This window comes from Castor canadensis, chromosome 6 (assembly GCF_047511655.1).
Source record: "Castor canadensis chromosome 6, mCasCan1.hap1v2, whole genome shotgun sequence".
NCBI lineage: Eukaryota > Metazoa > Chordata > Mammalia > Rodentia > Castoridae > Castor > Castor canadensis.
Window position 1 is genome coordinate 155610163 of NC_133391.1, and position 26214 is coordinate 155636376.

Here is a 26214-nt window from a genome sequence, read left to right on the forward strand (position 1 = left end):
CAATATATTAATACCTAAGAAATACATTAATACCTAATTATTAGGTAAAATTAGCACTTGAAATTGGAGAAAATGTGTGGATCATTCAACGTTGTTATGGTTTATAAATACTAGTAGTACAATTGCTAATTCTAATATCAGCCTTCTTTTGGAAAAAAAAGTGGCCTTCTAATGCATAGAATGTGTTTGTTACATTGCACATCTGTTTTCTAGATTTCTTATGCATATGTGCTTTATACACAATTTCAGTTACAAGGACTGTTGTCTGATCATTGTAAGTTTTTTGTAGAACTTGGATAGTTTTGAATGTTAACAGCCTTCATTGTCTCTTAACTATGTTTCATAATAAGCTTATTTAATTTACTTTTAGTTTTACATTTAACTACTAGAATGTGTTAAATGATCGCATGGGCATACATACACATCTCTACATTTCATAGAACATTTCCTTTTTTATAGTCTTAGCTTTCCTCATGTGTTAGTCATGTTTCCCTTACCGTAATACCTTTATAATGAACTTATAAAGAGAAAAGCTTTGTTTACAGTCACAGCTTTTCGGGTTTCAGTCTATGACCAATTGGACCTGTAGGCAAGGCACTATATCATGGTGGCATCATTTGTCCAAAACAGTTACTTCAGGTTAAGAAGCAAAAAGAGAAGGAAGAAGGAAACAGGGTATGTCTCCTTCAAGGGCACACTCCCTATGACCTGAAGACTACACAGAAGGCCCTACAAGTTTGCACAACCCCCTAATAGTGCCAAGCTGTGGACTAACCCATTAAAACATGTGGACCTTAGAGGGAAATTTAAGATCCAAACTAGAGCATTTCCCTTTAGGATTATAAAGTTGTCTACTTAAAAATTATTGAAAATAATTTAGTATTTAATTTACAAATTAATAATAAATTATTTTTAATTTACTATTGTAATTTATTATAATTTATAATTTATTATATATTATATAAAATAAATTATAAATAAATAAATAAAATGCCCACAAAATAGACACTAGCATAAGGGTCCACCATTTGTTTCACATAGTATGAACATGAAATGCTCATTATTTGAAGGAAGTTTGATATCTATGTTAAAAAGAACAAGGCTGGGGATATAGTTGAGTTGTACAGCACTTGTCTGGCATGCACAGGACCTGGGTGAAATCTCCAGAAACACATACACACACACAGCAGAGAGAGAACAAGGAAGAAAGCTCTTTGAAGGAATAGCTGTATTCAGCAAGATTCCAGGAAAAAGGTCAGCACACGCAAACAAAATATCATATTTCCATATGCTAACAATAAACAAATGGAAGCCAAAATTTAAAACTCATTTTTTTATAATTACTCCAAACAAAATGAAATTCTTAAGTATAGACTTACCAAAACATAAGCATAATTTATATATAAAAAATTGCAGGCTCCTAGTGAAAGAAATCAAAGAACCATGAGTAAATGGCACATTATGTTCATAGAGTAGGATACCCAATATAGTTAAAAGGTCAATAATAAAATCTTTATCAAAATCCAAATAAGATTTATAAACATGTTTATTCTAAAGTGTAAATAGAAAGGCACACACCTCTGAGTTCTAGAACTGAGAAGCAAGAATAAAATAGGAGATATCAGTCTACCTGATACTAAGGTCAACTATTTAGCCTCAATAATTAAAAGAAAGTAGTACTGACAAAGGATAGATTCACAGATCAACAGAAAAAAATAGAGATCCCAGAAACAGTTTCATACAAAAACATGAACTTGTTTTCATAAAGGTGCAAAAGCAATTGGTTTTCAATTAATTGAGTGGAAGCAATTGGTCAGTCAGAAGTAACAACAAAAAAGAATAAGAATAAGAAGCAAACAGATTGTTAATAAACATCACCTAAACCTCACACACCTTACCTAAAACATTAATTCAAAATGCATGCATAATAGACTTAAGTGTAGAATTATAAAACTTCAGAGAAAATAAAAGAAATTAATCTGTGATATAGAGCTAGATAAATACTGTTTAATATCAACGGTTATAAAACAAATATAAATTAAAACCTAATATATATAAATGAATGATAAAACCTATATGCCTAACCAAAATATGAAAATTAAGAAAAAAATTTTAATAATGCCAAATGTTGGCAAGGATGCAGAGCAAGAAAAAGTTGAATAAACTAAACCTAAAGCTGAAAGATAGAAAATATTAAATAATAGATACGAGATAAACCAAATGGCAAATAGACAAATAACAAAGAAAAGCAACAATCTTTGTTTAAATGATGTAATTGAAGAACTGTTTAGCTAACCTGGCCAAGGAAAAAAGAGAAATATAAAAATTACTATAGTTAGAATTGAAAATTGAGACAATGTGACAGACCGTACAGAAATAAAAAGTCTTAAGACCTATGATGAACAGCAGCACACCAACAAATTAGGTAACTAGATGAAATGGAAAACTTCATAGAAACACATAGGGACCAAAACTGACTCAAAAAATGTAACAGTCAGAACACACATCTATCAAGTGAAGACAATAAGCAATCAAAACCCACCCAACACAGAAAATTCCACAACCAAAACTAAGGGTTTCTATCAAATATTTACAGGAGAATTAACATTTGTCTTTCTCAAAGTGTGCTTCATCACTGCCAAACTTAATCTACAAGGCAAGCATTATCCTCTCACCAAAACTAGAGTTCACTAGAAAAGGAAACAATAAAGCAGTCTTTCTTGTGAATATTCATGTAATAATCCTCAACAAAATATGTATCAGTTTATTGAAAAGGTGATACATTATGAATACTTAACATCAGTCCTTAAAAAACTCTTCCAAGAAAAAAGTGAATGATCTCCACTCATTCTATGAGGCTAGTATCAATGACATAATGTTCAGAATTTGCTTCAAAATGACCTTGAAAGATTTGATATCACAGAGAGAAAGGGTTAAAATGTTTGAGGATAAATGATAGCAATGTGCAGATTATTTTGCTAATTTTGCACACATATTTAAATTTTTACAGTTGCATATTAGATATAATATTGAACATCATACTTTTATCATACAATAAAATGTAAGTGAAAATATATTTTATCAAGAGAACTGATTAAAAAAATACCGTAATAGTTTTACCAATATCTCCAGTGATAATAAACTGACCAACATGTTGGAGCTCAAGGAACAAATTATTACCTATAATAAGAAAAGATGTTATATAATAGTTGTCATTATGCATGTGAAAATTTTTAGTGCAATAGACAAACAGGAAAAATCGGATAGTCTTACAGGATGAAAGATTTGAATGGAATGTAAAAACTTAAACTCCCATGAAAGCTGCTGTTCCAATGAAAGAGTACTATATACATGTTAGTAATTCTTCCTCAGTAAATACATGCACTTAAAGAATACTCTATAATTAAGTTTAATGCATCAATTAGAAAATTGTATTACACTTGAAATTCTCAAACACACATGCCTCAGCATCCTTTTTCTCTCTCAAACATTGTGGGCCTCAAAGAGCTTTTGACTGTATGGGTGTTACAGACTGGATGTTTATGCACCCATAATTTATATGTTGAAACCTAATACCTGTTGCAATGTTATTTAGAGGGTTAGCTTTTTGGAGGATTAAGTTTCAAGGGCACAACCCTCATGATCAATGAAATTGATGTCATTATAAGGACATTATAAGCCTCTGGAGACCTCCCTTATCTGTTCTGCCATGTGGGGACACAGCAGAAGGCTACATATGAAGCAGGAACAGACACCAAATATAAAAGAGCCTGGATCTTGAATTTCCCATTCTCCAAAAGTGTGATTAATAAATTTCTGGTCTTTATAAGCCGCCCTGGTATTTTGTTATAGTATCCTGAACAGACTGAGATAGTGGATTTTATTTGTATATCTATACCATATATTAGAAATTGAAGTGCAGATACACACATACACAAAGAAATTGAAGTGCAGAAATTCATAAGTATTTCTCATTCATTTAACTCTGTACTATAATCATTAACAAAGTATTTTATTAAAAAAACATATTTCTCAAAATAAAAGCTGTTAGATAATGAAATGCTATTTATATTTTTACAAATTTGCTTAATATAAATATTAAAATTATATAGTTCTTTAATACAAATGAAGTTATAATAATTGATCCTGTAATATATTTTCTAGTCTAGTCCAGTATCAAATACTATGTAGGCACTAGAAAACTTTTGTGCTCTGTCCCTAAAGAGTAATTTATAATACTAATCACAGATCTTAATTTTAAGGCATTTTATTAATGTCAGAGTTTTTACTCACATTTCTCCATAATCGTTCACAAACATGGCCAAATTATTATGATTTCTATTTTTTCTCACTTAAACTTGTAAAAAGTATGTCAAAACCTCTCAGTTAGTTTTATTGCAGAGTAGGCAGTTGGTACTCATAGGTATGTGGTTCCAAGGAGACAGCAGTTGAGGGAAAACATCGAATGCTCAGGACACATAAAGGTTAGTACTATGAAACTACTGAAGTTATCTATATCGTACATTCAGTGGGTCTGAGCATCAATGACTTGAAGCCACAAGCAGTTATATTACTGTCATAAAATTGCTGGGTTTTTTTTTCTTTTATTATTCATATGTGCATACAAGGCTTGGTTCATTTCTCCCCCCTGCCCCCGCCCCCTCCCTTACCACCCACTCCATCCCCTCCCGCTCCCCCCCTCAATACCCAGCAGAAACTATTTTGCCCTTATCTCTAATTTTGTTGTAGAGAGAGTATAAGCAATAATAGGAAGGAACAAGGGGTTTTGCTGGTTGAGATAAGGATAGCTATACAGGGCATTGACTCACATTGATTTCCTGTGCATGGGTGTTACCTTCTAGGTTAATTCTTTTTGATCTAACCTTTTCTCTAGTTCCTGGTTCCCTTTTCCTATTGGCCTCAGTTGCTTTAAGGTATCTGCTTTAGTTTCTCTGCATTAAGGGCAACAAATGCTAGCTAGTTTTTTAGGTGTCTTACCTATCCTCATCCCTCCCTTGTGTGCTCTCGCTTTTATCATGTGCTCAAAGTCCAATCCCCTTGTTGTGTTTGCCCTTGATCTAATGTCCACATATGAGGGAGAACATACGATTTTTGGTCTTTTGGGCCAGGCTACACATTGATACTGCTCACCAAAATGCTAGATCCTATTTCTTGCTCATTATTTCACATACTGTGGATGCTTGATTCACTTTCCTGATGCTGCCAGCCAACTTCCATTATAAGTATGCTTCCTTTCAAAAAATCTAAAACTTTCACTTTATCTCTTAAGTTAAGCACATTTCATTCCCTTTTTGGCTTAGGAAGATGACGTAACTTCTACCTTGTTTTTTGGACAGAATTTGTTTTTTAGAAGGCATATTTTCAAAAACTCCAAGTAGGGAAACACTCAGCAGATCACACAATGATTTAAACACAACTGATATCTTGGTACTACTGAGAGCTTCTTCATATCAACTGACCTACATAAAACGTGTACATATTTAAAATTTTTGTTTGGAATTAAAAAAAATTTATTTACTATTTTGTTTTACTGTGCTTTATGAAAACAACATGTAATAAATCTGAATAAGTTGGGTTTACTTTACTTAATAATACTACACGCAGACTTTCACATTAGAAATTAGGAAGGCAAAAGGAATTGAGATGTTTGTGAGACTTGCAAGAAAGAGACAGGAAGAGATTGATTTTAAGGAATTAATTGACACAATTGTGGAGTCTGGCAAGCCCAGCAGGCCAGCCAGCTGGACACAAGCAAAAGTTGATGTTGAATTTATGAGTAGAAAATCCATAGTGGTGGCTGGCTGGCTGGCAGGCAGGAAACTAGGTAGGATTTCTTGACTACAATAGCAATGTTGTTGAAATAGGATCAAATAAGATAAAAAATATACTTATATTAGCCTTAAGAAAGAATAGAAAGAAATGTTTTGGAGTCATGGCAAAAATAATGACAATTATAATAACAATTATTTTCTAATAAATATTCTTGTATGCTTTCAAACAATGATTAATTTTCTTTAGAAAGTTCTATATATAAAGCTGCTCTACATATAGTTAATTTAAGACATTTTTCTATTGCATATGTTGACTTCATATTTTCTCATTTGTATACAGATATTATGTGCATTTTTTTACCTTATGAAAAATAACCATTTTTTCTTGAGTTAATTATGTCTCCAAGGAATAAAAATCCTGGGACTAAAACAAGATGATAATTTAAACTGAAATAAAATTATAAATTCCAAAAAGCATTACTTAAAAGTTAGATTTACATGTATACCTTTGAAGATTTTTTTAATACCTAAGAAGACCAAGATAAAATCCACGTGATTTAATCATGAGTTAAATTTTTCTACTTAGAAGATAAGACTCTCCTTACATATGGAACTCATAATACATAAAATAAATTCTAAATCTAAATTCTGTAATTTACCTTGAAGAATAATAAGAAACACTATTTGATTCAAAAAAAAGAAGGCTTATGTGCAGTCAACACCTATGGGAGTGGTTTTATTATTAACTTTTGTCCATTTAACTGAATCAGTTGAATAAGTTTGTAATTTATGCACACAGAACTGCTTTTTACTTGAAAGTTCTTTTGATCTTATTGACAGTATGTGAAGTAGTAATCTGACTTGGAATCAGAGATATCAGAGAATATCTCTGTGTAATATTGACTTAAAAAGTTTTGATAAAGCAATATTTTTCTGGGCACCGGTACCTCATGCCTAGCTACTCAGGAAGCAGTTATCAGGAAGATGTGGCTCGAAGCCAGCCCAGTCAAGTAGTTTGGGAGATGCTATCTCAAAAAAATCCATCACAAAAAAGGGCTGGAGTAATGGCACAAGATGTAAGCACTGAGCTCAAACCCTAATACCAAAAAAAAAAAAATCTTAAATTTCCTGTTCATAATCACCTTACAATAGTCTAATGAAAAAGAGCTGTACTATTTTGGAAACTCCTAACAATATTTACAGTAAAACAAAATTACTGCATCAAGTAGGATTTTTAGAAATATTGTATAAATAGTTCAAAGAGCTAAAGTAGAATACAAGGAGGATCTTTCAATTAGAAGTTAGGCAACATGGAGCAAGAAACCTAGAACTACAACTTCAATGAATTTAGTGGACAGAGAACATTTCAGGCTTGATTACCAATCCCTAAAATGTGATTCTACAGAAGTACTCAAAATGACTTTAAATGGCACATGAATAAAGTTTTTTTAATGATGCATTTCTATTTTAAAGTAAATTTTAATATCCAAGCAAATTTCCAACATTACATCTATAGCTACTGGACATAAAATTAGTTAGTAAAAAGAATTTTATTGCTGAAATGGGAAGGCTAACTTCTGCTTTTCATACGTAGATATTTCTTTATAGATATCAAGAACAAAAGTAGTTTTAACCATGACCATGAATGAAAAATATTGATCTAAACCCAACTCAAATGACCAAGGAATCATATCCATAGTGGCCTTACATTACAATATTTCTTAAAGAGATGTACTTTGTGTTATCATAAATGGAATCTCAAAAGAAAAGGAAATTGATTTTACCAAACAAATGTACACATCAGTGACTAAAATGTTATATAGCTGAATCTACAAAAATCATACAAAGAAATATCAATGCACTAGAAATTTTATAGTGATTGAAACAATAATGTTATCTATAATGCTAAAATATGGTAAAGATTATGCCTACAAGGTCAAATGTTCAGAATATATTTAACATCAAGTTATATTTTGCAATGTATCTACTTCATCAGTTTGACCATGAATTGCAATGTCAAGTAAGGAATTCTTCACACATTTCACTGAATATGCAATTTCTTCTTTATTATTAAATCCAAATATAAATTAAGGAGATGTCTTCATCAAATATTTCCTAATATGAGTAAATTCATATAACTTATTTACAAGTATAAGAAACTACTTTGCTCCAGATTTTCCCCTTTAATACAGGTATCAGCAAGCTTTTTCTATTAAGGGTCAAATAGTTAACATATTAGGATTTGTGTGTCAGCTGGTCAATATAACAACTCCTCCATAGCACTGTAGCAAACAAACAGCCATAAACAATGCATAAGGCATAGATGTAGCCATTTTCTAATGAAACTGTATTTTTTATGGTAAATCACGTGCCAAATGAGACCTTTGGGCTGGATTTGGACTTTTGACTAAATTTGCTCCAGTGGTTATAGCTTGCTGGTCATTTTAATGCAAGAGGGCATACAATATTAAAAATTATTTCTTTGACTATTTTACTGACTATCTCCTACATAAAATCAGTTCTAACATTGGTAATTATCAGCACATTATTTTCCTAACATTGTATCTCTTTTCTGTGACCATATACTTGCTGTTCTGTAGTACGTGCTAACCAGTTTCTTCCAATTTCTTAAATTCAATTAACAAACAGGATATTTTCAAACTTTGTAGATGTACCATTTCATTATTTAAATCTGTAGGGAGACAAAGGAAAGACAATTTCAACCAACAAAACATGTAAATGCAGATAATGAGTTTCAAGACTAGTTATAGACCACTCAGTGGCACTGAAATAATTAGAACCTAGTTTTATTATCTTTAGGTATAAAACAAGTACTTCAAAAATTGTATCTTTTCTATGAAGCAACTTAGCTTAGAAAAAACTAAGCTGTAACAAATATTGGGTCTAATTATCAGCCTTTCAAGTAAATAATTACTTGAGAATACATATTAGCACATATTCTTCCAAATTAGACATATTCTTATTGAAAAATTACAATAAATAAAACTCTTAAATCTAAAACTTTAGATACACCTTAAGCAATACTGAATCAATTTTTCTTTTCTTCAAACAGAAAAACATTACTCACTACATATTTGACTTATCACTAGTTAATAGAGTAAGAACGATCACATAATAGTAAAAATTTTTCTCATACTTTGAGAAGGAAAGAGCAAATTAGAAGGATTAGAATGTGCGGTTCACATAAGGTCACAGTCTGGAGGACCATTGCAAAATGTAGGACTCTATATCTTTTTAGAGACAGCTTGCTTTTCCATGCAACATTAAAATATTTTATATGACACACTATTGTAAGAGTTACTTTGAATTCTTCATAACCGGTATTTGCACATATGCCTCTATGATCAGTGGTGGAAAGACAAAGGCAAATGAATTTCTCTCAGATTTCAGTGTGCAACTACTGGAAAGACATAGTGAGCTCAACAGGTAAATCTATTTAAGTGCAGTTGGGGGCTATGAAAACAAATTGTGTGAAAGGAGAATGATATGACCTATGACCTTTCTTAGTACACAACACAAGGAAAAGTGTTAAGACCTGAAAATGTAACACTGATTGTAAACTCAATTTATTTAGCAACCAAGTACAGCACTGGGGATGTAAAGGTGACTAAATCATGAATAATTTTAGTAGGGACCCACAGATTATGTATGTCCTCTATTAGAAAAGATGAATAGTTGTTATCATAATACTCTGTGGCAGAACAAGGGGGATAGGCAAAGAGACAGTTTTGTTAAATGGATAGGAAAAAATGAATTGTGTCTATAATGTAGGTGTTCAAAAATAAACACTGTGTAAACTGAGCTGAGATTAGTGTTCATATATGTAGTTTCACACAATGACATGTGAAGTTCATTGCTGTGCTGTGTTCAGCTGTACATACATACATATATATGTATATATACAGGTAAATAGTGTATATATGTTCTAAATATGTATACATATATAAACCTATGTAAGTTTATGCTTTATGCTTTATGTTTATGTTTATGTTTATACATATATAAATCTTTGTATGTTTATGTTTAGACTGAAACATATATACTTATATAAACATATATACATAGTGAAAGAGAAAAAATAACAGAAGAGATCCTGGAATAAAAATGACATGATCCCTCCAGAAGAGAAAAGGCAGCACAAATGAAAACTAATTTTTAAAACACAGACAATTTTTTAAAGAGTAGCTATTTGGTGGCTGTTTTATAGAGTGCTTCTTAATATGTCTCTGTCTCATGTTGCCTCATTATTACATTCTGATTATCCATTTTTAACCAAAATATCATGGAAATCCTGCTGTACCTGACTCTGCACATTATTTCAGTATACTTGATGTTTCATACTGGTGCTATTAACTTTAATCACTTAATTAATGCAATGTTAATTAAAGCTTTTGATTATGAAGTTGTTGTTTTAGTTTTTTCACCAATAAATGTCTGCAAAAATAATTTGAAACTATGTAAATATCTTATTTTTCATCATATGTTTGACAGTTTTAACATCTATTGATGATTTGATAAGAATCAGTTGTAACTACTGTAGTTGGCAATTCTGCTTTCTGTTTACATCATAGCTTCTGCATTTTAGGCTAGAAATATACTATAAAGGAAAACTTCCCCTTCTCATTTATTGATATATATATATATATATATATATTCATTTATTTATTTCACTATAGACATGAATTCTTACTTATAGTCTATAATGTATTGCTGTTACAACTTGCTTGATGTTCAAATAGGCCCCTGTTTGGTTACTGGGAGCACCTGAAGGTTGATACTTCTTTTCATTTCATATTTCTTTCTTGATTACTTCTTTATTGGACAGACACCTAGAAAATGTAATTATAAAAGAGAAGAAATGAAGGGTCTTTCCAGGTTAGACAAAGGACAACAACTAAACTTAGCATGTGTTCATAGAGTGAATCCTACACAGAACTTAACACTTTCTTTTGCTATAAAATCAATTAGTAAATAATTGATAATAGTTTAATATTTGTGAAGAAATAATATCATATTAACATGAATTTCCTGACTATTACAATGTTCTTATTCATAAGATAGATATTATAACTAATTTAAGGGTAATAGAGGACTGGGGAAATGACTCAGTGATAGAGTAATTTCCTTAGCAAGCTCAATCTCCAGTACAGCCTCCCTACCCCCCAAAAAAGTCATGGGACATCATGTCCATGGGTGCCTCACAAATGTTTTAATATTTAAGAAAGAGATACAAGGGAAAAACATCTAGTATGGGAAATAGGTAACATTTAGTGACTGTGTGTGAGGTACTTAGTACGATTTTGCAATTGTGAAAATATTTCAAATAAAACAATACTATTTTAAAAACCTGGTGTGACAGTTATCTTGATTGTCAACTTGATTAGACTGAGAGATGCCTTGTAGTTTATTGAAGCATACATCTGGGTGTGCTTTTCCAGAGATAGTTAGCATGTGGAACAAGAAGTAGAAGGGAAAGACATGACCTGAACTTGGGTGACAGCATCAAATAGGCTGGAGGCTCAGATGGAATCAAAAGGAAAGAAGGATGAAGTCAACCAGCATATGAAAGCTTTGTTCTTCCTGAGTGGGAGTGTCTGCTTTTGGTGCCATTGCCCTGAGACATCAGTCGCCAGCTCCTTCTTTCCACTGCAGACTCAGGAGAGCTACTCTCTAAGAAGCTTCCAGGCCTTCAGCTGTGCACTGGTCCTGAATCATGGGTCCCTTTTGTTGTGAGAATTCTAGCTTTTTGGGTTGAGCAGCTCCTGATGTCTCTGGTTCTCCATGTTGCTGATGGCCACTGTAGGACTAGCCAGACTATAATAATGTAAGTAATATAACAAATTAATTTCTATAATTATATATACAATGTATACATATGCATGGTTCTATTTTTTCTGTTCCTCTATTAATATTAATGTAGTCAAGTTCTGAGCTATGGGATGCATGTGACACCCCTGTGTATACCTGGAAGCATACCTTCATGTGCGCATGTGTTCCCTCAGAACGAGAGGACGTACTCCATGGAGACTGCATTTCTTTATATTAAGCTATCACTGTACAGCTCAACAGTCCCTGCATACAAGAAATATGTTCTTCAGCTCTTTATTTACTTATTTATTTACATTCTTACCTTTTTTTCAGTTTTACCACATGCTTTGACAAAAATTAAATAATGTCTCAACTCTATTCCTGCCTAGGAATAAAAGAAAATCTGACTAGTAACAAAAATTTAATGTACCTAGAGCTATCATAGATAAATTAGTTAATAGCTCTCAACTTCAAATTCTGAATATGATATTAAAAATTAATATTCCTTGTTCCTCATGAGCAATATAAATATGAGAAAGAATCATACAGATTCTATAATAATGAAATAATTAGCAGTTCATAAATTACAGTGATGTGAAAGTGAATATTAAATAAATAGAATAAATTGAGTTAAATATAATAAATTTAATGTTAATTTTAAATGCTATAATATAATTATGTTCCTTAACATCTTTGCTTCCCTGAACTTAATAATTTCTTAAAATACTTACATTTTCTAGACAAATTTTTATGTATGATATTTACTAATTAACACAAATATTTTGCCAAAAACATAGGTTACTTAACAACCATTACATTTTCTGGTAACTACAAAAAAGATTTACTTATACTTAGAAAATTATTCCACTTTATAAAGAATAAGTCAAGGTCATTCAACCTAGAAAGTTCAAAGCCACAAATATAAACAGATATGCAAAGTGGATCCTACTCAGTCTCAGCTTTAAAACCAGAGTTAAACTAAAGTCAATTGTTAAGTTCCAAGGTCATTTTAAAAGATGGATTTTCTGTAAGACATCATAAACTCAGATTGCTTGCCTATAGTTATTATGCAAGACATTTAAAAATCCTAGAAATTTGGACTTAAAATATTTTGGTATTTATGTACTTCGTACATTAATTTAGCTATGTGTAGAATATCTATAGCTTTTATTATGGTCTCAGAGACTGTCAGGATGTTTATTAGAGAGCCATTCATATTTTCAATATACTGTGTTCCTCAGAGCACTTCTCTGATGAATATCACTTTAAAACAGACTGTTACCTGTTTTAAGAATGAATTAGAAGCAATTAGGGTTAATTTCCTCACCACGGATTTAATAATCAGCAATGTATGTATACATGACAATCATCAGGCTAACATAAAATTTGACATTGGTCATACATGGAAACCTCTAAATTTAATAATTTGCAAATGATGTTTCAAGGTCAATAAAATTAAAATAGATACGATCTTATATTTCATAGACCCATTCTCCCAAGTGGAGTGTCTATTGTTGCTGGCTTTCCCTTAGGCACCAGCCTCCAGCTCCTTCAGCCTCCCAATGCAGACTTATACCAGCTACTCTTCAGGGAGTTTCCAGGACTTCAGCTGTGGACTGGGTCTGCAACATAGGTCCTTTTTGTTCTGAGGATTCTACCTCCTTGAACTACAGGTATCTCTGGTTCTCTAGGGTGTAGGATAAAAGAAAATTCCCCTAATAAGTCATGAAAAATAACTCAAAGGCTTATGCTGTGTGCTCAAGTGATAAGCACCTGCCTAGTAAGTATGAGGTCCAGAATTGAAACCCCAGTACTACCAAAAACAGAAAAGTAACTTGAATACAATATAAAATTATCCAGAAACATATGCTATCTCTGCTAAGTATACTTTTAGACAACTCAATTCAGTGGTATGAGTATTATATTATAGATTTCAGCCCTGTGATAAACATTTAAAAGTATTTTCTGTTTAAAATGGGACTAAAAAGCTGGGTCTTTTGTATTCTGGAAATCAAACAAAGAACTCAATAGCAATCAGCAAATGCAAATGAAAAAACTTGAACTTCAGCATAACCAGGGACTCTTGTGACACACAACATAAGAATGTAGCTGGTGTTCAATAGGTTTCAGTAACATACCTAAAAAGGGTAATTTAAGGAATGAATTTCAGACTCGGCCGAAGAAGCAATTCTCCACCGTAGGTAACACAGACTGAGAAGGAAAACAAACAAGCAAATGATCATAAACAAACAGTATATATTTCTTGAGACAAGTGAAGTAATTCCTAAGAGTTTATGGAAACAGTTTCCAAGGAACTTCCCCCTTGATTCAGTGGGGAAGGACAAGGATAGTGGGGCTGAAGTAAGAAGTACACAAATGTCTGTAGCTGGAAAATTCTATGGGTTTGAGAAAAATAAAGAGCTAAAGTAAATCATTCAAACACATGAACTTTTCACCTTGAACGCAAACTTCTCCAAGCAGTAACATACATTTTCTACAAAAAACTGGTCTGAAACTTCTCATGTCATTATATGATGTTTGATAGTTATAGCAGTAGCTTGCACAAGACATAAAAAATCATAAAAATTTAAGAGGAAAGAAGCTGAAGACAAAAACAGTAAATAAAGAAATTCCCCTCCTCCTCCAGAAATTGTTTCTGAGAGCCCAAATGAGATGTATGAAACTTCAAGGAAGAAATGTGAAACATCAGAAAAAGAAGATTGTGAGTTGGTCAATCTCAGACAAAAACTTACAAGAGCAAATTAAGTTTTCAAAACATAAAAATATGAAAAAAAAGTAGTACAGAAAACACTAAAAGCAGAGTACTGGCTTGAGAAAACTGAAAATGCTAAGAGTTTTAAGAAATTATTATAAGCAAGTATTTATGTATACATATATATAGGTAATATAGTTATGCCAAAGGGTGAAATGAGCAAATTGAACAAAGGATAGTTTCTGACATAATTTAAGTAAAAAGTCAGAATTAAAAGGAACTATAATTTACAAAGAGAAAGCAGCATTGTTTCCCAGGATGAATTGACAAAGATAAAGGTTTAGTTCACTCAATTTCCTTATTAAAAAAAGACAATGGCAAGCATGGGATTCTAAGTATGATATCTAGTATTGCAAAGAAAAAAAATAGACTTCAAAGATAAACAACATTTAATCATCAGTATGAGAAAAATCAGGATGGTTGCAAAGTTTTCCATCATAAAAAAGGATGAGAAATTCTACATACTTTTATGATGAGGAAAATTTCTACCCATATCGTTGTTTATGCTTAAAGGTATTGTTCATATATTTTTCATAGGGAAAAGCAAAAAGAGTTTATATTTGGAGCTCCTTCTAAAGGCACTGCCAGAGGAAACCTATTGTGATTGCAGCAATTCATTCACAACTTCAGAGCCCACTTCGGGTTCTCTTCTTCTCTTTCACCATATTTACAATTAATTCTACTGCTGAAGTCTTGAAACCCTCAAACTCCCCCAGGAGAGTTGGAATCAACTTCTTCCCAATTCTTATTAATACTGATATTTTATACTCCTATGAATTTCAAATATTCTTAATGACATCTAATTTACTTTGCTCAGATCCATCAGAGGAAGCACTATTGATGGCAACTATATCCTTACGAAATACACTTCTGATGTATTAAGATTTACACTTGAAATTAATAATCAATCCATTGCATTGCAGATGAATGTTATATAAGTGTCATAACCACAACAGTAATCTCATTGGACATCACCCTCAGATTCTTGAGTGATCAGGTGTATTGTTAATAAGTAGTAATATTGTGAAAGGGATCTTTTTCTCTGAGCAACTGTTTTCAAGAGTGACCTTCAAATATTGAATAAACAGCTGTGTTGTCATCCAGGTTTGTTGTTCCATTAATAGGGCACAGAAAGAGAAGATCGAGTATAATTCTTAAGTGTCTTAGGATTTTTGAAGTGGCATTGGCTTCAACTTAAAGTTATCAGCTGCATTATCCCTAACAAGAAAGGCAGTCTGACATTTAAAGCTTTTACATTAGTCATTGACTCCTTCTCTCTAGCTATGACAGTCCTAGATAGCATCTTTCTTCCAATAGAAAGATGATTTGTTTACATTGAAAATGTATTACCTTAAATTTTACTATCCATTATCTAGTTAGATATTTTGGATAGCTTACTTCAGTTTCCACATCAGCCCTGGTGGATCCACCTTGAATGTATATGTTGTGGAGATGACTTCTTTCCTTAAACCTCATGAATAATCCTGTGCTAGCTTCAGAATTTTCTTCTGCATTGCCCTCATTTCTCTCAGCTCTCATAGAACTGAAAAGTTAGGGCATTGTTCTAGACTAGACTTTGGCTGAATTTTGGCTGCTTCAGTCTTCTATTTGGACCACAAAGTCTTTCTCTGTATCTGCACTAAGGCTGTTTCTCAATCATATTATTTAGGTGTTCACGGGAATAGCACTTTTAATTTCCTTCAGTAATTTTTCATTTCTGTTTCACTACTTCATGGGTTGGTGCCAGAGGCCTAGTTTTCAGCCTACCTCAGTTTTTGACATGCTCTCCTTCAAAGCTTAATCATTGCTAGCTTTTGATAGGAAGTGAGACACTTGCAAATCTTCCTTTCACTGAACACTTAGTGTCCTAATTTAATTTTAGTTGTAAATTTACAGGCCCACGAAGATGAAAAGATATGATCAGTAGAACTTTCAGAACAAACAATATTATTGCATAAGTTTGAGGTCTTATCCATCACACTTTAAAGTAATTAAAATAAGATTAAAAATAAGTCACTGATCATGGACAGGCTTAAATTATTCCAAGGAATTGTCAAAATGTGATAAACACAATGAGTATGCTGGCAGAAAAATGGTGTCAATAGACTTGCTTGAAGGTTTCCAGAAACTTGTAAAAACCACAGTATCTGTGAGGCACAATAAAGTGAAACACAACAAAATGAGCTGTGCCTGGGTACATCATCAAATCTAATGTGTGTGCATGTCAAACACTCATGAGTGCACATAATAGAAAAAAAATCATCTCTATAAAAATTTTAGCAAGCACGTTATATTATCAGAATTTTAAGTTTTAATTTGCATTGTCGGCAAGTTGCTAACAATAGTTGTTACATTTCCATACCCACATGTGAAGTTGTCTGGACCCTCATAGCATAGCAATGCACTTCATTTTCAATAATTTTTATCTTTGTGATTACAATGGATGAAAAATGGTGCCTAATATAATCTGCATGTTCTTTTCTGTGTTTTCCCTATGTATATTGTTTACTAATGTTCTGTTAAATTTGGTGATGTTTTGGCATTTAACTTATAGGAGCTCCTTATATAACAGGTACTTTTAGCTCCAGGCATTGACATATTTTAACATTTCCATTTGTTATTTAACTTGTACTTGAATAATTTTCATATTGACAAATATGAATAAATATTTTGTGATTCCTGGGTTCCTACATACAGATTATGTCAATAGGCTGAAATATAACAGCTAATTTTGTTTTTAGTTTTCTAATTCTGATTACTACTCAGAAGAGCAGTTAAAGCTTTAATGTTTTATGCATAAACCTTTCACATATATATTCCCATATATTTGCTATTACTATTGGGTCTTCTTTTTCTATATTTTCCAATTCGATTTTGTAATTGAAGGGAAAAACCATCTTCATTTTTGAAATGTTTTCCAAATCTTGTATATGAGTATTTCTTTTTTAACAGAAGGGTATTGGCATTAGATATAGGTGATTTAAAAAAATATATATATAAATTTTATTTCTTATCATCTCTAATGAGTTCAATGCCATTGATGACCTGCACCTGGAATCTGTGCTTGTCTATATGTTGACAGGATATTTGAGTAAACAGTAAGTCTGTGGAGACTGGAATACACAGTTAAAGAGCTCAAGGTTGCCCCTAGCTGTGTCTGGCCAACACTGGTGATGGTGCTGAGAGGTCAGCGTGAAACATAAAGAGCAATTGTGCCAGGGCACACTGGCTGACTCCACGCCTTAGATATGTGGGGAGTACTCCGGAATGTTGAAATCCATATTGAAAGTTTATTTTTTGTCTTTATTCCACATTTCTCTTTCAGTACTGCATTTATTTTGTGGTCATATTGGGCATTTACATGTCCTTATCTTTCAAATGTAATAGTATAAATACTTGGGTTAAAGTAATATCATTTCAAATTTTATCAGATAAACATATTATACTTTAAATATCAAAGAATTTCTATAACCAAAGAATTAGCTATAACCCTTATAGCTAATATTTTTTACTGTTTTCCAAATTCCCAGTATTTATGTAATGTTTTGATGCATTTCACCTTTTTTTCCTTTCTTGATTGCATTAACTAATGGCATAACCCTTTTCTAAAAGAATAGTTTCCTATGTATATTTATTTCCACTCATTTTCTCTATTTTTTACTCTTTAATTTTTAGTTTTATCTTAATTGCTCCTTTTTGATTTCCTTAAATTAAATTTTATGTGTGTTTTTTATCAATCAGATTCTTAATTAACATAATTGCAATGTATCATAAATGCTGTATGACTATTTCGATTCTGTTCAAGTTTTTACATTCCTGTAAATTACTTTCTCCTACTTATTGAGGAACAGTTATCTTTCAAACAAAAAAACAGACGTGTGTAAAAAAAAAGCAATGAAAATAGAATTTTCAGATAAAATAAAACAGGTTCAGTCAAATTTGAAATTCTGATAAAAACTGATTATAGATATAAATGGAAAAGTATAAACAGTTCTAAAATTGTACATGGATCAAACAGACTAAAATAATAGTAATAATTAAAAGGTAGTGTTTATCTGAAATCACAATTTTTCTTGGCATTCTTTATTTGTGTTCTCTAAATTTGCAAAGTCCTAAACAAATTATCTAAGGAAGATATATTGAAGCTAATTTTCATTTTAATAAAATTTTCCTCATTCGAGATATTTTAACTGTTAGCTTTGTCTTAACAGTTAGTTAAGTATATGAAATGGATAAGCCATAGTTTTGAAGGGAATTAATGATGTTTCAAAAATGTATGAAATCAACTGGGAGGTAGAAGAGCTAGACATGGTGGTTACTCAGCAGATGTAAGTAGGAGGATCACAGACTGAGGCCAGTCCTGGGCAAAAATCAAACACCTTATGCGAAAAAAAACTAAAGCAAGAAAAGGCCGGTAATGTGACTCAATTAGTAGAGTTCCTGCCCAGCAAGTACAAGACACTAAGTTCAAACCCCAGAAAACCCTCGGCCCCCAAAACAACAGAGAGAGATGGAAAGATAGAGAGGGACAAATGAGCTTAAATAGCAACTAAAGTCATATGAAATTCATTGAAATAAGGATCACACTGTAGAGTGAACATAGGGGAGTGGTTGTGGATTCTTTCCCAAAAGTCTTGTGATGAATATTCTTTGTAATAACATAAAGAACTTTTAGATAAATAATTATTTTTAACATTCTGAAACTAGAAGGTGAGAACCAGACTTGAGTTAACATTTCAAAACTCATTATTATATAGAAAACTGAAGAATCATTGGAGCAGCAATGTTTATTCTTTCTACTCTTTAATCACCCAGCTCCACTTTGTTTTCTTAATATGACATACTTTTTTAACTTTCTAAATATTTTTAGTAGATAAAGAGATATACATGTACATAAAGAAACACTTATTAAACATATATAAAATATATATATAACATCTATTTATCCCTCTACCTCCTCTCTGTATCTCTTTCTTTCCATCTCGCTCTCTCTCCCCCCTCCCTTATAGATCATCATCTCCATTGTCCCATTCTACACTGTTGTCACCAAATCATCATTGGTTTGAAGTTTGTGCAATTTCAACAGCGCTGGAGTTCCATACTGAGCTACCTACCACCTGTATATGTACACACTGGATACAACTAATATTTTCATTATATCAGACTTATATCAATAAAGTAATTATTGGTCTTCCTCATTTTTACTTCCCTTCAGTCTAGTAGCAGCTAGTATTACTTGAAATTATTTTCTAACATCACTTTCTACTCAAAATATTTTGAAGCCTTCTTATATCACATGGTTTCTTTCAGAAATGTTACCTCTTCCACACATTGCGGTGCCAAATGTGAGATTCTACTTGAATATCAAGTTTGCTTTGAAGAGAATGGAGGAACATTCTGAGAAGTCACGTGTGACAGCCAACTTTGGAATACGGTTTTCCAAATATTTCCAGGATCAGTTGTCAATTTGACAGTTTAAAATTTTGTATTATAAGTATTTTATACTTTTAAATATAGTCATATTTTATTATTATAGCTTTTTGATTTTCATTCTAGCATAGAACTATCTACTGCACCTGCCGTTTCTGCAAACATTTTTCATGTTTCCTTGAATGTTGACATATTATTACTACATCAATATATTCAATAAAATTTGAATTTGGTCTTGTAAAACATGTAAGGTATCTAAGTTGACTTCCATCTATTACATTCTAGTACTGTTGAACAATTTACTAAATAGTGTCATTTAGTTAAAATGCTACCTTAATAATAAATTTCCATATATTCTTGGAAATGGTTTTGTTCTTTCAATTTCTAATTAATTTTTAACTAATGTATATGTCTACTCCCAGACCAACATTATGTTTCCTAAATATATTGACGTTATAAACAGGAATATATGGCAGGACTAGTCTTCTGTTGCTCTATTTTTCTTCAAATAGTTTTTCTAATTATATCATGAATTTTCTTCACTTAATAATTAATAATATTTCCTCTAGGCAAAATTATAAAACAAAAATGGTAATAAGATTCAATACATTTAGAATTCTAGGTTGGGGGGCAAGGTGGAGAAATAACCCAAACAATGTATGCACATGTGAAAAAATGAACAAAAAAAAAACCATTTAGAATTCTAAATGGAATCGTATTACATGGTAATGTCACTTTCCTGCTGACACTTTTAGCATTCCCATTTCTCCAGCAGTGTATTCTTTAAACAAAACTGATTATTACCATTTAATTATGATATATATTCATTAATAATTTTATTTATTTTCTGCCAATGACATCATAAATTTTCTTTCCATTTACTTTAGTAATATTTAAGTAATTATATAGGAAATATAAAACACAGGTACATGCATATGCACACTTCCATACATTAGCTATTTTTAGCCTCTCTTAAATTTCAAATATATAATAGCCTCTTCAGTTAATAATTTTATCTTCGCTATGACAATTACTCTGTTTACTAAGATTTAAACAGCATAATGTATGAGTTTTAATCTCTATAACATAGTTAAGTTGTGATGCAGTTGGCAACAGTCAAGTATCTTCGCTGTTTGTCTCAGCATTTTTATGTTTTGGCATTCCTAAATTGGAGGGGACTTTCTCTCCTGTCTAATTAGCATAACTACAATTATTAGACGCTTATATTGGCAATTATCCCTCGTGGTCATTTGTGCCAGCTGCAGGCTATTTTGTTGTTGTTGTTTTAACCAAGGCATATAACTCCCACGTAGGCACTGTGAAACCCCAGCCAGTATACTTCCTTGAAAGTGTATCACTCTTCACTGCCACCTTCAGTCTTTTACTCTGAAATTCTCCTTGTTATTAGTTTCAGATTCTGATTGCCTGTGAAAGATCAGGAAGCAGCTATACTGAAGCAGGGAAGCATCCTATTGAGTTAGCTCTATTAGATGACATGATGACCTAGTCCTCCACATTTTCTGCTAGCTCCACAGTCCCTTCTCTCTATCTAATGAACACAAGTCCCCATTCAGAATCTATAATAGCAATGCCATTGTACTTAGCTTGCTATGCAGACAAAGAAAAAGTTACAGAAGAGAATGAGCAAGTACTTCATGTCTATCACAGTTGAATTTCTCAAGTCCTTCATTCTGCCCAATCTGTAACCATCTGACATATTTCTTTTTATCTATTTCTATTAGTTACAGAGATACTTTAATTTTGTTGCTAGTATATAGAAAGAATGCTTAGAGATGAATAAGGAGAAACAGACAACCCAATATACAAGGTGTAAAAGATGTGAATAGGGATAGCACAAAAGAGAATGCCCAAAAAGCCTGTAGGCATGTAAAAAATAAAAATCAATAATCATGGAAATGCAAATTAAATCTACAAAGAGATTACATACATACAAAAAATACCTGAAAATGAGAAGACTGAGCAGCATAGGTAAAGATAGTGCCATCTGATCCCTTCCACATTCCCAGTGAGAGTGAAACCATGCTCAAGTACTGGATGGCAATATGGCGTAAATTAAAAGTACACATTTCAGCAATTCTACTTTTTGCATATATCTGACAGAAACAAGTGCCCGTGACCCCCAAAGAATATAGAGATTGTTCCTCTGTATGATGCATTAACAGCAATTTTCTTCACATAGCAAAAAATAGAAAATAAAGCTAGTGTACAAAAATAGTGGAATGGATACATTAAGTGTGTTATATAAATGTAATAAAAAGAACAGACTGCAGTGATGTGGTTACAGTTCACAGACAGAGGGTTGAAAGAAGGAAGTTAGTGACAAAAGATGCTTTTATTATCCTTTTATATGAAAAAAAGCAACCTACATTGAGGTAATAGAAGCGAAATTGCAGGGTGTGTCAGGCTGGGATTGTGGCCAAGTGGGTTAGGAATGGAATGCTGTTTCAGAACAGTAATTAGAAACCTGTCCTGAGTCCCTTAAATGTCTTAAACTTTCATCTTGGCAGTGATTACACAGCCAACTGATTACACAGCATTTGTACATTAAAAATACTGAATATTGAAGTAAGATTAGCACACTTTATGCACTACAATATCTGAATCTCAATCATAGTCTGTATACAGTTCAAATAAAGCTTGAAGATTATAGCTACTGGCCTAAAACTCTGTGATCTTTCTAACCTAATCGTAGGCAATGACAAAGGCTTTGTTTACTGAAAAGCTTCCTTCAGGATAGCTAGCCTCCCCACACAGGTCTTGGTCTACAGCTCGTGCCTTGCATGCAGTCTGTAAGGGTGATATAGTTAAGGAAACCAGTGAATGGGTCCAAGTAGAGATCCAACAGAAAGGCTACTTTCATTCTTCTCTAGCTATGGGGCAATGTTGGAGATTGCACTGCTAAGCTGTGCGCAATGGTTAGTATTGGTGGTAAGCTTGTCCTCGTACCCATGGACAGCCAACAGTGACTTGCTGAGATTTGTACTTTTAAAGGAAACAATAGACCTTCAGAATCTCTGTGCTCCAACAATCTCAAGAGATGTCAGAAACTTGACTCTCCTCTGGGATAAGGATATAATCTTGTCAAACTCTAAAGGAGAGGCACCTTTTAGGATAGGTCACTACAGACACTCCACTCCAGAGAGTCTTGACAATAGCTTGGCTCCCATTCTTCCCAGGATTTACTTTTAGTAGCATTACTAGAGTATTTTATAGTCACAGAATAAATGCATAATCACAAAGAAATGAGTTATGTACAGAATTATTTTGTTTCAGACCTTTACAACCACCATGCCATGGCCTTTTTGACTTCTCGTGTTTTCCCTGTGGCTATTTAAGTTAAAGTGCTCTTGGAGCCTGTTGGCTAACTGATCAGTATTCTAAATAACTAGGATATAAGAATTGAGTGATTTAAAAAATGTTATTATGAATTGGTAAATGGAGAAAGAAGAATGTTGGCAACTAAATATAACTGAATTGGGGTCTAATATTGAAGTCAAATATTATTTATTGTGTATGAATACATATTTGTTCACAGTCATTAGTACCTTGTGATATTATCGACAAAATCAACAGTTAAAGTAAGTTTTCCTATTTTTCAGCAGCATGTTTTCATCTAGGAACACAATGCTCTGTTTGCCTGATTTTCATGTATTTTATTAAATTGCAGTTTGCAGTTGTAAACTATCATTCATTTATGAATCTGTGATTTGTAATCTCTAACCCTGGACATATCACATTCATTCACTAATTTTAACTATTTTGTTTATTTATTTTTTAGATGAAGTTCTTTCAATCTATCAAAGGCAAGACTCAAACTTGTGATCCTCATATCTCAGTTTACTGAGTGCAGGGATTACAGGTATACACCACCACATACAGCTTAGATTTTAATTTTATTCACTTTTAAGTTAGTAATTCTTAAAATCATAATATTGCTACCTATAATTAATATTAAAAATAAGCAAATTATAATTTTTGCAAAATGTTACTTTTGATGAAATTTTTATTTAATTTTAACAAGTATAGAAAAAGTCAATGAGATCGTCACACTTTTCAATTATATACATAATTGTTTTTAAATACAATCATTACAATTATTTTTCAAACATGATGTATAAGTAAACATACATGTGACTATAAAATGTATTTTATCGTACTTACTAGTTCAATAAAAAATATACAGGAAAGTTAAGTTTTACTTGAATTACTAGAAAAAAGGTGAAATGTAAAGATACTTTGAGAGCCACTGAGACTGTATATTATTTAATCCTATGTGTTCTTAAGCAATTTTTATTGAATCTTTGCTGTAAAGTTGAAAGCTTCTGGTACATTCACATTCTTATTTATTCTAACATTTGAAATTTATATTACCTTAATTAATTAAAGTTTTGTCACTTTATAATTTAGCATATAATTATTGTTCACTAAATTTTGAAAATACTTGTTTTTACTTAATTGGGTCTGTTTTTGTGTTCATGTTTTTTTTTATTTGGAGATTACTTATGCTGATTAACTTCCACATCTGATATAATCAATCATCAATAATATTTATACAATCAGTTATCTGTATTTTTAAATGGTGTGTCTCACTGTTAGCTCTTTTACTTTCATCTGTAAAATCCTGTGATTTCTCTCAAGTCTTTTCTCTAGTCATTAATTCTCTTTCTGTTTGCCCTTGGGCTACAAATTCTGTTGAGTTCAGTTGGAACATTGTTTTAATCCTCAACATTTTTTCCTTACATTTTCTACTTCTTTTCCATTCACCTGGGCTCTGACCATGTTGAATTAATGTTCTCACTGAAGTTGTTTCATTCCTCAAAGTTCTTGGGTAAATTTTTTCCTATTTCTTAGGTAAAGCTAACTTCTAATCTAGGTTTTTACCTCTCCAGTGCCATATTTCTCTTTTTTGTGGTTATTTGCTTTTGCTTTCCCTGTCTAAAATGCATTTCTTTACTTTTGTACCTTTTTAATCTTCTTCATACTTCAAAAGCTTGGGAACTTCTATTCATTTTTAAGCTGTTGATGTTTGTTTTACTTCATTCCTACCATAGAGAAATGGTAGGAGAAAGGCTAATGTGCGTGGAGTTTCCATGTGGTCCAAAAAAAGACAGGGCCCACTGAGGCAGTGTTCAGTATTTCTAAGGACACTTTCTAACTTGTACTTTTCAGATGTAATTAGATAATGCCCCTCACCCCAAGTGCAGAAGCTCACAGTCTTCAGATGCTTTCCATCTTCACTGTGCACAGCAGGATGATTTTCTTGTGTCACAAGGGTGGCCAGGCTTTCTGTTCATGCATCTCTTCACAGCCAGGATTGCTCGCCTGCCTTCAGCTCCCACCCCAAGCATAAGTGGAATATGCAGTATAACTACCACTGTTGGCCTGGCTCAGATTTCATGGCTACCAATAAGAACTTTGTGGATAGTGAAGCTCAAGATTATGGTTCTTGAAGATTAGGAAACTTTTAAAGCTCCATTTTGATATCCACTCAGCTCCAGAATTTTCGTAATTATTTCTATCTCTATTTCAAGGACCATGGCATTAGATTTGTCCATTTTCCTTCGTCTCTTGCTACTAATGAACTCCTGTCTGGATTTTTATCATTTTTAAATTTCTTATTATGTTTTTAAAGATATAAAAGTTTGGGAGTGTGGCTCAAGTGATAGAGTGCCTGCATAACATGCATGAGACCCTGAATTCAAGTCTCAAAATGAAAAAAGAAAAAACTCAAATAACTATAAAGTAAAATTTCTCTGGAGCACTAATTTAATGCCATAATAAATTAAGAAGTAAAACAACAAAAGGCTACAGTTTGTTCATTTTTAAGCAAAAAAGAGGCAGTCATATTCATCTGTGCTTTCTAAAATAATACTAGACTTTAAAAAGTATTTATATTTTGCAATAGTCACTCTAGTAAATAAATTAAATAAATCATTTACTTATAATTTACTTTTAAAATTACATAGAGGAATATTATAGCTTTATATGTTTTTTTTCATTCATTCATTTTGGCAGGACTGGAGTTTGAACTCAGGGCTTCCCACTTGCAAAGCACGTACTCTTTCACATGAGTCATAACTGCAGTCCATTTTGCTCTGGTTATTTTGGGGCTGGGGTCACAGGAATTATTTTCCTCGATTAGCCTTGAGCCACAGTCTTCCTGATCTCTGCTTCCCAAGTAGCTAGAATTACAGGTGTGACCTACCAATGCCTGATTCATATTATATCTTTTAACACAGTGGGAATATTCTTAGCTATATAGAACACTATCACTCACATGATACTTAAACACGATTATGTACTTTAAAACTTTATTGATACTAAAGGTAGGACTGCAGGTAATTCCTGTAGTGCTTGAAATACAATTAT